The sequence below is a fragment of the Tachypleus tridentatus genome, chromosome 9, assembly GCF_004210375.1.
Source record: "Tachypleus tridentatus isolate NWPU-2018 chromosome 9, ASM421037v1, whole genome shotgun sequence".
NCBI classification, from domain to species: domain Eukaryota; kingdom Metazoa; phylum Arthropoda; class Merostomata; order Xiphosura; family Limulidae; genus Tachypleus; species Tachypleus tridentatus.
The window spans coordinates 96,520,100-96,533,715 of NC_134833.1; the positions used below are offsets into that span (position 1 = coordinate 96,520,100).

At 33.2% G+C, this 13,616-nt stretch overlaps 1 protein-coding gene across 4 annotated transcripts in view; it reads left to right on the top strand.

Moving 5' to 3' along the window:
• Window positions 1-13,616, top strand: part of LOC143225826 (uncharacterized) — a 439,460-nt gene that overhangs the window by 29,191 nt on the left and 396,653 nt on the right. For all 4 annotated transcript variants that reach the window (XM_076455894.1, XM_076455895.1, XM_076455896.1 and 1 more), the window contains one exon: window positions 2,159-2,329. The gene's annotated coding sequence lies outside the window, so the exon portion shown is untranslated. The remainder of the gene's footprint in view (window positions 1-2,158; window positions 2,330-13,616) is intronic.

Below are 13,616 nucleotides of genomic sequence, written 5' to 3' on the forward strand. Positions count from 1 at the left end.
CCTTTTCATATTTAACAATGCATTCTTTGGCAGCATTTTCAATAGAAACTGCCTCATCAGATGTGTGCAAGGATTCATTGTTGTAGTCAAGTTTAGTGATGTTGCCTTCAAGATATTCTGGCTTGATGTATCTGACAAGTATATTTTTAACTTGTGTAATGAGAGTTCTATGCATAATGTGTATGCAAGGTTTTTCTCTTTGCAATATCAAATTGGCTTGCTCAAATAGAGAAATTGCAGATTGAAAAAAAAGACAAAATAACAAGTCCATTTTGTTGTCCAAGAAAACTATTAACTTATCTAACTTGCTCTGCGCATAACTTTTCTTGGTTACTTCCTTGCTAGCTTTCGTTTTCTTCTCGTTTTTCATTGATTGTCTCTTCTTTGGTTCAAGGTCATACTCCCTAAACATGTATTGAGTTATATCAAATGTTTCTTTGTCTGCTTTTGGAGACTGTCTTGTGTCCCTGTGTGGCTGAGAGGATATCCTGACTGTTTAAGTCTTGCTGCCTGACTGAGCTGCACGTTTAGATCCTTTTGAATCTAGTTTTTTCCTTTTCACAGTGAAAATACTTCTCCAATGGCTTCCACATGTCCAATATTCTGTTGAGGCACACCCCAAGTGATAGCCATCTTGTGTTAACAAGTTGTAGAATTTTTCTTGTTTCTTTGTCATACAATCCTTGAAACTCTTTGAAATGTTGTTTTCTGCTAGCACTTTTGTCCAGAAAATAGTAGATATCTATCAGTATATCAGAAACTGGGCAGAGGCAGTTCTCTGGAAGCTTTCTGGGCAGCAATATTCATGAGGTGACACACACAGCCCATGAAGTAAATGCTTGGCTGTCATCTTGAGATGTGTCCCATCACACCTTTACCTATACCAGACATAACTGAGACATTGTCTGAAGAAAAAGTAAGATAGTTTTCCCATGGAATTTTCCTCTTTGTCAGTTCATGGCCCAAAAGCTTGAAAATATTCTCTCTTGTTGAAGCTTCTTTCCATTCCACCATTGTCAAAAGAGAACAGACAATTTTTCCAAGCAAAAGGTCAAGATATCGTACAACCACTGGATACAGTTTTGAGTCATCCATGTCTGTGGATTCATCTGTGGTTAAATTGTGAACATTTTGTCATCTTCACAATCCAACATTTGTACAATGGCTGTAGTTTTGGTTCTAGCACAGCCATATTTTTTTGCTATATCAGAGTCTGGGAACAATTTTCTGAATAGATGTCCTGCATAATCGGCTACAGCTGGGGGTAAATTTATGAGCAATGACGAATTGCGTGAACATTACTTCTGCATTTATGGTTTCATATTCTGAATTCTTACTCACAAATGTCGTTATCTGCATCGTTTTTGTCTTCGCCTCAGCCTTTTGTTGGTGAGATGCCAGTTTTGTATGTCTGGAACAATCGTTTATCCCGCCATGCGCCACAGAAAAATCGATGTGACAAACTGTACAAGACGCATGACTGTCACTGACTTTTGATGCAATGACCGGATATTTTGTACTATACTCTTTCCTAAATTTTTGATTCACAGTTTTAGTCCTTTTAGATTTGTCAGTAGCAAGAAAATCTGGTAAACGAGCCCTCTTTTGTGTTTGTTTGTTTTTGAATTTCGCACAAAGCTACTCGAGGGCTATCTGTGCTAGCCGTCCCTAATTTAGCAGTGTAAGACTAGAGGGAAGGCAGCTAGTCATCACCACCCACCGCAAACTCTTGAACTACTCTTTTACCAACGAATAGTGGGATTGACCGTCAAATTATAACGTCCCCACGGCTGGGAGGGTGAGCATGTTTGGCGCCCCGGGGATGCGAACCCGCGACCCTCAGATTACGAGTCGCACGCCTTAACACGCTTGGCCATGCCGGGCTAACATGGGAAGAGTTTCGAGTTAATATAAAGAAAATTAAATACAAACGATACAGTGGTCATATGATTAGTCGTTTTGAACTTAGAGGAAAAATGTTATTTGAATTTCTTTCATGACTTGTGAAATGTTTAAAGTACTCATTAATGATAAAACATACTTGTATTAAATAAATAGATCTAGATACACGTATTAGCTTTTTATTGAAATATTAAAAAAACCCTGTGATCAAACAACAAATGTAACGTACAAAATTATGGTTGATTTATTTCTGTAGTCTCTCTGAGAATAGCTGCCTTCGCGGTATGATCATCAACCTCGTCTTTCCAGCAACTCGCCCAACAAGCGGAACTTGACGGCGAATGGACTTTTGTTAGAGCTCATGACGTCTGTACAGCTTGTGAACGACCCCTACTGGGAGCTGGAGAGATACCTCGAACTGGCCCAAGTAAATGACAATGGTCGTTTTTATGTTAAAAAAAAAAAAGCGTAGTAAAATGTTACCAAATGATTTGAGATAATGACTAATGACTGTCTAGAAAAAACTTGTTAACGCGTGAAAAGTTATTAACTTTAAATTGGTAGTTTTCATGGATTAAAATAACAAAAATTAATGATTTTACGTTATTTATTTATTATTACTTTTGCTTAAATATATTTGTATAAAAATGCACTGATATAATTTTGTATTCTTATAATAACTCGATGAAGACAATTTTATGAATTTATTATCAACGGCAAAGTTAGCCTATTTTTTTTTCTACATGCATCTTTTCTAACCTTTTACAGAGAGTAATTAATTATACAAATTTATCCAATATTTACATTTGAACTTGTGCCAGATAAATTCGTGTGACAAATTATTTTCACAATTTAACTCAATAAAATACTACGTTAAAATTACAGCAGTATCAGTGAATAGAGGGTAATTACAAAGTGTGTCATATATATTCCTTTTATTTCTTTGCATTTTTATTCAATCGCATACGTTAAAATAATGTATCAAAGATAAATATAGTTTTATATATGGAACAATGGCGCCAATTATTTATGAAGCATAAATCCGCCTTATCTTTTACGTGAAATGGAACTGTTTGTTTTCTTTATTGTATCCATGTCACTGTCGTATTCTTGAATTACATATGCGCACCAAGTATTGATTGTATCTCAGAACAGCTGGTATGGATATTAACACTTTTATTGATAAGAAGAGAACAACGTTTCGAGGCTCGGTATGGCCAGGTTGGCTAAGGATTTCGACTCGTAATCGGAGGGTCGCGGGTTCGAATCCCGGTCGCACCAAACATGCTCACCCTTTCAGCCGTGGGGGCGTTATGATGTTACTGTCAATCCCACTATTCGTTGGTAAAAGAGTAGCCCAAAAGTTGGCGGTGGATGGTGATGACTAGCTGCCTTCCCTCTATTCTTACACTGCTAAATTTGGCACGGCTAGCGTAGATAGCTCTCGAGTAGCTTTGCGCGAAATTCAAAATAAACAACGTTTCGACCTTTATGGGTCATCTTCAAATTAACAAAGAGAGTTTGCAACTGACCGTTGCCGTATACGTCTTAGGAACGAAAGTACAAACGGGTACCGGATTGTAGGGGGCGTTGCAGTTGGATGTTATATTCTTAATTAGTATAAGTATAAAGCTGTTCCTTTATATTGGTTTCCCTACTTAGTATCTTGTTGTTTTCTATGGTTATGTTTGTTTGTTTGTTTGATTTGCAGTGTTCAAAAACGTGTGAAAGTGTTGTTTTTTGTGTTCTTTGAATATAGTTTCCATTTTATTGCTTGTTTCTCCAATATATAGAAGTCGTGGCAGTTATTGCATTGTATTTTATGAATTATGCTGGTGTTGTGTTTGTCAGTTAGTTTTTACGTAGTATGGACTGCAGTTTTGTACCTGGTTTTTGAATACATTTGGTGTTTACTGGAATGTTGTTTTGTAAAGTTTGTTTCCAAATATTTTATTTTTCGCTGATATCGGGAACATATCATCTGCAGCAGTTGTAGGGTTTTTTTTAGTTTGTTGTATCTTTGCATTTATTGTTATTTGTTCGTTTGTTTGTCCAGGTGTGTGCGTATAATTTTTTAAAATTTTAATCGTTAATTTTGTCGGGTGAGTATAGTTTTATGTCTGTTTATTTGGTTTCTTAATATGTTGAATTTTTGTTTTGTTCCTTGTGCTGAGGCCCAGGGGATGTAAAATCCAGTATGAATAATTTTTTTTGTAGATTTCTGTTCGAATTATGTGTCAGTTCTTGTAATGTTGAGGTTAAGACGTGTCTGGCAACAGTCAGTTGTAAACTTTCTTCTTTTTTTTTTAACGCCCCGCACTAGTACAGCGGTATGTCTTCGGATTTACAACGCAAAATCAGGGGTTCGATTCCCCTCGGTGGGCTCAGCAGATAGCCCGATGTGGCTTTGTTATAAGAACACACACACACACACACACACACACACACACACACACACACACACACACACACACACACTCTTTCTTAACCTGAAGATGACTTAGGAAGGTTGAAACTTTGTTCTCTACTTATCAATAAAAGTGTTAATACTTAATACCAGCCGTCCTGAGATACATTTTTATTTCAGTTGGGTTTCTCGTCATCAAGAACAAGTGGTTGTTTCTATATTTCACTTGTTAATTTCCCGCCTCACTTCTTCGATTACAAAATCAATTTTTTTTTTATTAGCATACACTGATCTTGTTTCTTACAATGAAAATTCTACATATTTAGCGTAAATAAAGTTATAAAAATAAATCAACAATCACATATTTTTTACATGCTTAAATGAATGTGCAAATTATGATAAACTTTAAACCTTTGTTTTTGTAATACTTGCTATAATTCTAATTTGCGTTTGTACAGTGTAGTGTAATTTTACAATCCTGATTACAATTATGTGAGATGCATTTACCCATCTATTATAAGATGATGATATGACCTTGGGCAGTGGGCAGGAACGTGTGGAACTTCTTCAAGTTCTGTATCCAGCTGTATTTAATCAACACCTTGATTCAAAGAACACCTTCTATAAGGCGTAGTAAAAACCGGGAACTTTTTTTGTCACTTATCGTCATGGGCCACCACCTATTTTCTTTTTGTGATGGATTTTCTTTTTGGCAATCATTACAGGTTATTAAATTGTGCATTTAATTGGATGTTAATTAGCCTTCTATTTGGAAAACTAACACCTCTTACTCTCGTTAAATCTGTGTACAAATGCGCTTTTTCATGTCAACATTAGTGAGAAGGATAAGCATATAAAAACGTGTTTGCGAATATTTAATTTTTTTATATCTGTTTAGGTAAAGGTTGCTTTTAGTTTTAACATTTAATAACAATAATCTTCAGTATGAAAGAAAAGATCCAACTCGTGCTCACGAAATTTACAATTAATGCATTTTATTCAGTGTAATATGTTGAAACTAATCTTTACATAGTTAATAGAAAGTAGAACTGTACTTGCTAGTATAGCTTGTTTCCAGAATATGGTCTGAAGAATTGCGGTTACGTTTTCGTACAATACACATATTCTTTATCCCAATTTTTACATCCAATTTCGTGACGTAAGTTTAGTAATATTCACTATTCTCAAAAAAAGAATCAACAAATACATATTTGGTTAAATCTGTTGATTTTTCACAAATTTGAAAAATTCTAGGACTTAATTGCTACTAATGACAAGTCTCCACAATAGTGTGACAGTTTTGTTTTTTCAGGTATTCAATATATCGACATATAGTTATTGATAACTAGCTGGAGAATCCGTCGCCTGGGCGGAAGTTATGTAAATTCATGGTTAATGAAAGATTGTATTAACAGGACATGAAAAGTTGCTTCTTTTATATGTAATTGTAAAAAAACTCTATCTAGAGGAGAAACTGCAAAACACAATGTGAAATTCCAACTTTGTATGTATCTCCGCATGAATTTAAACTTGCATGAAAAGTATGAAGATATATTCCAGAATGCAAAACTGAACCGCCTTACCAAATTTGGTGAAGATCCATTCACACCCTGCGAAGTAATTACATGCATACAACAGAAGTACTATAATATTAATAAAAATTACACTATAGTTGTAGATGTGAAGTCGAAAAAACGTGTAATTAGGATTCACAATTACGATTAGTTCCCAGTATAAATTGACTATTTATAAAAACTTCAATGATAACATAGCTAAGTATTTCTAGGATTAGTTGTAGAGTGTAGAATGAGCTGATCAGGACAAACCATTCAAAACGAATAACAAACTTTTGCTAAGTGTCCTGAATTTTTCTGAGCCTCTGAGAGCATTTGAACATATGATAAAGTATATTTATTTAGATATCATTTTTGGTGATATTTGCACGTAGTTTCTGTGAAAAATGAGATTATTGATTCGATCCCGAAGTTTTACATGTTTTTGAAATATATTTATTATCTTCCATCACTAGAAAAGAAAAAAATCTTATTTCACATACTTAATTTATCAAAATAGATAAAAATAATTTATCTGCGCTACTATGCGAGACATTATACATATTACAACACACACACACACACACACACACACACACACACACACACACACACACTTGTTCGGTAGATTACAGTTTAATTTACAGAAGTTTTATGCTAGAATGTGGTTTTTAATTTTGTTCAGTGTCAGTTGATCTCGTAGTTTACGAAATTTATACTACTGTTCTCAGCAAAACTGTGAACAGATTGTATTTCCAGGTATGAAACTAAACAAGCTCTGAACATTTGTTCGTCCACCTGACAAACTGGGTTGTAATTATACACACTTTAGACCATCAGGTTTGAAACGATTAATTAATATTTGTAGCATCAGCTCAAATCTGGAACATTTTGTTGTTTTTCTCAAGGAAAATATACTTTTCTTATGTCCTGACGTTCTATATCCTGCATGCGCGCACATACACACTTTATATACAAGTTTGAATTAAAATAATTTTGTTTAGCACTTAACTAAGGTATGATGGCCATCTGACATCACTCGTTATAATGAGGAAGCCTGAAATACACACATAATTTAGGATGATAATATTCGACTGAAACTAAACTTTCAAAGAACCAGACAAGGCATTATAATGTCATCAAATGTCGTGTTAATGAAATAATCGACAATTTCCTCTATTATGGGATGTAAAACTCCTGATATGGTGTCATTACTGACCTATGCAAACTTTCGTTAAAAGGTTTCTCTCTGCTAGTGCTTGTTTTATTTTTCTATAAGTCTAGTTCTAAATAAATGTTTTACATAATATGGTCAGATTCTGCACTTACGTCTTGGGTCAGATTGCGTTTGGTTTTATTGCATACATCTTAATCCTTCTCGTTGTTCTCTGCATGTACTGTCGTTAATGATTATAATTATATTAACAATAAAACTCTTATTCACTGTTGCATAATAGCTATATATGCTCTAAAAGCAACAAACTAGTAACAACTTTATTAAACATATAATTTATTTTGCTTACAGTAGTTTGTGTAGTTTTCAAGCGCTTTACAAGCAATTTGCACAAAATGTTTGAGATAAAGTGTTTGTATTTTCATTAGTAAACAAATTCGATATTCTATGCTTACTAAGTTACATTGAAAGTAGTATTAATTTTTGAATGGGATTGAGAGAAATTAAAAGTATACACATTAGTGTAGTAAAACAATATTGCTAACACCAAAAAAATAAGTAGGTTTTATGACAAAAGATGTTTAAAAACATGGACATGCTGAAACATTTATTATTAAATATGACATAATATTCAGTTACGTATTGAACTGGAATGATTGTTGTTCTAGTCATTTCAGTCACTTAAATTCCTGAGTCATTTTAGATCTTAAGAGAGATGCTTAAGAGTGCCATCAATTCAGTAAAAACATTACAATATGGTGATTAACCAGTTAGATGTATTTATATATAATTTTGCGCTAACAGAATTTAACATACTACTCATTCTTCATTAATTTTTATATTTTGTTATAATAAAAGCAATGAAGAAAGAGTTCAATGTCCTAAGTTCTAAAAGTTTTAATAGGACAAAGCTGTTTATTAAAGCTCTAAGAAATGGTATGTATGTTTAGAGAAACATTGTCTCGCTGTTTTTATAGTGGAGTATCTTTATCTTTGTAGTGGACAGATGTGACCTGTATTTACAGAGAAAAGGTCTGTGTACAGTTGTACATTGTTCTCTTTACTTAACTGCATAATCAAACTATATCATCTCGTCTATTCGTTTTGGGATATGGTTGTTTATTTAAATACTGAATTTTATGATTTTTCTCTCTATAAAGTAACATGGCTTGAATTTTACTTTTGAGTTCGTTTAAAAAAAATTCAAGTGCTTCTTAAAAACTATTAGCAGAAATAGAGCTCAGTTACGATTATGCGACTTATTGGAAACTTGGTGAACGTGCATTTTAACTGAGATAAAAAAAATCAGTAGTTATGTAAGTATCAGGTTAGTAAAGAAAGTAATTTTCCAATGTTTTCAGTGTTTCTATTATATTTGGATGAACTGAATCTTGTGATTCTCAGTAACACTAACTATAAGACATCATATATACATAAATACAAGAATCGTGGTTTAATGATATAAAAGGATCAGTAATTTAATTTAACAGTTTTATGATTTAATTTAATTTTCTGATGGAGCACAAAAATGCTGTTTCGTTCTAATACAAGTAAACGTGCTGTCCTTTTGACTTCAAATAACGCAGTGTTTTTCGCTGTTGATTAGATTAAAATATCAGTTGAAATAAAATTATTATAATGGAAGTTATGAGGCCTTAATTCTACTATCAGTATTCTCAAAGGCGACATGTACTAAACGTATTTAGTTTCAAGTTACCAAAATGATGACATCAATGTATAGATATACTGACTGTAAATATAACTAGATTCAAAATCATTACGTCAAAGGTCGTTAACGTTAGCATTATTATCATAGCCTTGTTAAGTAAACATTTATTCCAATTTTCATGAATTTCGCGCAAAGCTATACGAAGGCTAAAGTGCGAACGTGTTTGGTGTCATGGGGATTCAAACTCGTGACCCTCGGATTTGGAGTCGAGTGCCTTAAGCACTTGGCCATGCCGGGCCACAAACATTTACTCAAATCTTTGCTATACTAGTGGGAAGTTCGAGCCCTGTTTTATTTCATAAGTTAGTATACTATTTTATATGTATGTATACATTTTATTTGTTCCATATATCTTTAAAATATTTTAACATTTTGAGATTTACTTGTTATTAGTGTTTGTTGGTTAAAAAATAATTAATTACACTTGTTTATGCATTTCGCTTGAACGTTGTTCCTCTAAATGCTAACGGTGTTTTGGTTGTGGATTTTGAAACATAATTCCCCTTAAAATTAGTGGAAAGTATTAGTTATTTTATACAGCTGTTTTCAGTTTTGTTTGTTTTTGTGTTTCTACATACGTTAACTGTTTCATTCTTCTTCTGCTCATGTATTTCATGTTGTCTCACACTCATTCCTAAATTGTCATCTGCTTGGTAGTTCAAAGTTGAGTATGTTTAGTTTATGTTGTCTTTACGGAACAGTGATAGCAGAATAAATAGCAAGAACTAATGACAAAAATTTAAGAATTTATGATACTACAAAACTACGTTTTAAATACTTGTAATTGCGTGAGACAGAGCATTTACTTTTACGTAAAAAGACATCATTAAAATAGATTTCTGCTCGAAGCAACCTGAGTGCTTAAAGCGAAACTAAAAATCAGCCAACCAGTCAGTCAGTCTGTAATTAGTCAAGTATACGTGTCTACTTACATAGGTGCTCCCTGCTGGTACAGCGGTAAGTCTACGGATTTACAACGCTAAAATCAGGTGTTCCATTCCATTCAGTGGACTCAGCAGATAGCCCAATGTGGCTTTGCTATAAGAACGCACGCACGCGCGCGCACACACACACACACACACAATTTTTTACCATAATGTTTGTTTATGTTTAAACAAACGATATATTATCTGTTTTCGTTTATTTTGATTTCGGGAGTATGTTATGGAATAACTTTCCAACATAGATGTAACAGCAAACGTAAAAATATTTTTAAACAAATCATGTGTTGTGACTGCTATCAAATTAGATAATAACGAGTACATTGAAAATCAAACAATATGATTTACACCACAAAACCAATATGTAACTATAGAACTGTGTTTTTTAACTCTTGCAAAATATTGTTCTTCTCGACTGTTTGTAAGCACTTACTCGGAACTGTTAATAAATAGTTTTCCGTTCAATTATAAGTAAATTCCCTGTTATGTTCAATTGTAAATGCAGTTAAACTTTTATAAACATGTTATTTTAATTACAGATAAACACAATATTCTGAACTGTTTATATACTACCTGTTTTTTATCGGTAAAGTATTTCATTTCCTGCGATACGAATAATTATCATCTTTATTTTTATTTACGTACAGTTTCCATCAATATCTGAACAGTAGAGGGAAGGTTTAAAAACTACTTATTTATTTTGGATTACTTTCTATTAAGGAGAAGGCGGCCTATGATTTTCGTAAAGCTTTCAGGTGCTCTTTATGTAATATTGCATCACATATATTTAAATGGCCTTGGCTCTTTGGGTGTCCTTGTTTCTATTCCGCCCATCTCTTTATTAGGTACACAGCCACCCGGGCTTGTCAGGTCAACGACCTTCCTGCTGACCTTGTCATGCTTTTGTCCTCTCGATAACTAGCATCTTGACCTACAATACGAACATTATCAAACATATGGGCAGTTTAATAACGCAATGTTTTTTCTTGTACGAAACAGTGTTGAAAGATTTGCAAAACGTTATTCCCTCTTCACCATAGTAAAGGTTACAAATGTTATGGAGGGAGTTTATTTATTTGGATATGTGGAACGTGCTTCGTCTAATTCGTATTTAATTCCTCGAGTTCTTTGTCAGAAACATGCGAACTTAAGTACCTATTAATATCTGAGTATATGGTGTTTTAAGCTATGCCCAGCAGCATGTGCGAGCTTATTGTCACTTTGATGCCAACGAATCAGATTTGTTCAAACGTTCGCGAGTTCGATTTGATAAAACACCTTTTGAAGCTATCAGTGTCTAATATTTCCTTGCTATTGCAAGCATTTGATTGATTTTTTTTTAGATAAACTTCTATCATTTATTTGTAAATGTTATGTTGATGTAATTATAAAGTTGATTTACACAAATACGACAGACTCAAGTTTTCGTCATTAAACATGTGGTGTTGGTACAGAATACTGTTAGTTCTCTGTATAAATGTTAGGTGTTGAACATACGTTATTAATAATTATTAACTGCTCATTAAAACAATTCTACGATAATTTGCGTAAATATGATGACGAACAAATATAAAGTGTGCAGTCAACCCAATTCCTCGAGTCAGAGCGTTATGTCGTGAAATTCCTTCACAGAAAGAAATATGTTGTTCTTAAGTTGTTTTTTTATATTGAACGTTCAGCACATATGACAACTAAACGATATTTGTTGATATTCATGTGAAATTTTAGGAATTGCAACTGTTCAGAAGATATAGAACGTGATGGTTATATAAAATGGTGCACATAAAGCCGCATCTCTCCTGTTAAAGATGTGTAAAATAAACTACTGATATTTAGCTTTAAGAGTCATTCTGTCAAATAAAAACCTAAATTGGTTCCTTTCAGATTATCGGGTACATCTCTCCCATTATTTGGTTCTTTTGTTTAAAGTAGGACTTGTTATGGTTTGACGGATGCTTAGATTTTTTTATCGTTGGACGATACACAGTAGCTAAAAGTCGTAGATGATAAAATTTACGCCATCGAAAAGTAATTAAGTTCCTTTGCTATGACCTGTTTGACATTTTTAACGTGGTTAATAGTCATAATCTCTCAACTGACATTTCGTAAATAAATGCATATATAAAACCTGGTTTCTACTTGTAACGACTAGGTGAATGTGAAGTTGTAAATCTGGTAATCAAGTTTAATTTTCACTTAAAGGTCCGCACAATTTTTACTTTTGTTCCGTGGTTCCCATGGTAAGATCTACATGTATGTCCTTAAGGAGTTCTGTTTTAGCAAAATTTGTCTCTACCATGTTTATTAAAAAGTGCAAATATGACTTACGCTGTAAAATTAAATTTATTTTTGAACCATTAAAATTCCCTTTGAATATTTATTAATAAATTTATCATAAATGAAAATATTAATGAAACATTTGTATTATAAACTGGCTCAACAAAAAATTAAGTTTTCTGTGTATTAAATGTATTCAATGTCGTATCTGGTACCCATTAATAGAAATTTAACCGTTTAGCCAATTCTATGGTAATTTCTTCCAGTTTAAGCAGGTAAAGTCTACACGTAAAAAATTTAATACTTTAAAAGATCATTGTTTTGGGAAATTTACATTTAGCTATCCAGGCGTCCCTAATAACAATTTAATGCAAATATATAGCCTGCACGTGATGTTTCCATTTTAAATCTAGAGGAAAGACTTAATGTGGTTGAAATGAAGACATACTGTCTCTTTTACATTAATTTTTCTTTCACGCTTTTTATTTAAAGTTTTCAGAGGCTCTAATGACTTGCGTACCAATTATGAATTTCCTGTTTAACACCGTCCACTTAAATCAACATAGATTTCAATTCCAAACAGTGTTCATAACAAATTGAAATTCCATGAGTGATTGAAGTTTATACTACGGTATTTTGTATTGAAAGAGAATTTTTTAGATCGTTCTGTTGCAACTACTTACATTGCCACTCTCGATGACATGTAAAATGATTATATTATATCAAAGTTAGTTATGTTGCACCTGGTTAAAACATTTCGGAGGTTTTATAAACTAGACGAGTGTTAATCATTGAAATTGTTAACTTCCTTTTATATGTAGCGACTAGTTGACTAAATGGTTTTTAGAAGCTTTAATGATATAAATCAGTTAGGTTTAGAAAATTTGTGTGAAGAGTTTGAATAGCAACTGGCTCTGGAGATATAGCCAAAATAACAATTAGAAAATAAAACGCAGTATGCCACTTGACACTTTTTAGCATCTAAGTTGCTTTTCAAATCAAGGATATTTTTAAAATTATATTCTACTATATAATTCCTTTAAATTTTAGAAACAAATTAACTAAAACTTTTTAACATGTTTTATCGATTTATTTTTATAACAAACGAAAACTGTATTGTACACAATACTTTTCACTAGCTCCTACACTAACTTTTCTTGTTAAGTAGTGTCTTATTTTGGTATTCAATGATATTGTGCAGAACTTGTGAACCCTGCGTTACTCGCTCTTATTTTGAGGTACTATGCGCTGACTTGTTTTGTTTGTTGGTTTTTTTTAATTTCGCGCGAAGTTACACGAGAGCTATCTGCGCTAGCTGTCCCTAATTTAGCAATGTAAGACTATAGGGAAGGCAGCTAGTCATCACCACCCAACGCCAATTCTTGGGCTACTCTTTTACCAACGAATAGTGTGATTGACTGTAACATTATAACGCCCCCACAGCTAAAAGGGGCAAGCATGCTTAGTGTGACAGGGATTCGAACCCGCGACCCTCGCATTACGAGTCGAGTGCCTTAACCACCTGGTCATGCCGGGCCAATACTGATTTGTAGAACGAAGTACAAAACACATTTAACAATTGATAACACCATACATAGTGCGCCACAATATCAAATATAAATCATATTGTTGT